Below are 1114 nucleotides of genomic sequence, written 5' to 3' on the forward strand. Positions count from 1 at the left end.
GAATTTTCTTTTCAAAAAACTATTTAAACAGAATCATGCCTTCTAAAGGAATAAAAAAAATATTGTTTCTAAATTTTCTGGATTCCTCCGTAAGAAAAAGAAAAGCCTTTTTTTTTTAAAAAAAAAACAAACCCAAAAGCCAAAACTTAGCAGCATAGGTAAGTTTGAGTAAAACCCCCAGGTTTCTCTCTGTAATGTTCTGGAAGGAGTTGGAGGGTATTTTCTCACTGTGATTACTGCTTTAGGTGCTGCTGGTGCTCCATCTCATCCTGTAAGTGTGACTGCTAAAGTTACCTCTGTACTATGTGCCAGGACTGGAATTCTTCATGTTATGGACAGCAACGTGAAGTCGGTCTTGCTTTCCCAGACAGATGTAATTGAGTGATGTTCATCATAGCGGCTTGCACACAGGGAAGATGTGTCATTATTTTTCTTTTTCATGTTTAAGGGACAAAGGCAAACTGGTAATGGTGATTTTTTTAGGCAAAAGTTTTGTGGTTCAACGTATGAGATAATCTCACTCTCCCACTGACGTGCTCTTCTGCAAGATTCCCTACATCTCTTTTTGAGGAATCTGCTGCTGCTGTCAGTGGATCACTTCACGAATCTCTTATCGCTTTTCGTGACCCAGAAGAGCACATATGCACACCAGAAAAAATACGGTGACTTGGGGGGGAGGGGGGTGGTGGTGTATGTGTATTTTGGTATACATTCATAAATGCCAGGTGATCATGGAGCACAATATTAAAACATCATCTCCACATGTTCTACATGCAACTACCTGTAAGACACTTGTGCACCTTCCAATGCTTTCAAACACTTTTCCTCCCACTCTCACTGCATTTTATGGGTGGGAAGCTGGGACATTGGTAGTGACTTGTGTAAGTTTACCTGAGGAACATATTCGTGGGCAAAAAGGTAGGCTGGAACAGAGTTCTCCTAAAGTCCCTGGCAGACCCCTAGTAACTTGCCCAGAGGAAAAATCTTAGGCTCCAAAAACTGGAACCAGTGTATGTACTCTAGAGAAGTTGTGGATACCCCATTCCTGGAAGTGCTCGAGACCAGGCTGGATGGGGCTTTACGCAACCTGCTCCTGTCTCTGGTGAGTCTGGCC

The sequence above is a fragment of the Corvus brachyrhynchos genome, unplaced genomic scaffold (genome assembly GCF_000691975.1).
Source record: "Corvus brachyrhynchos isolate BGI_N302 unplaced genomic scaffold, ASM69197v1 scaffold32, whole genome shotgun sequence".
Classification (NCBI taxonomy): Eukaryota; Metazoa; Chordata; class Aves; order Passeriformes; family Corvidae; genus Corvus; species Corvus brachyrhynchos.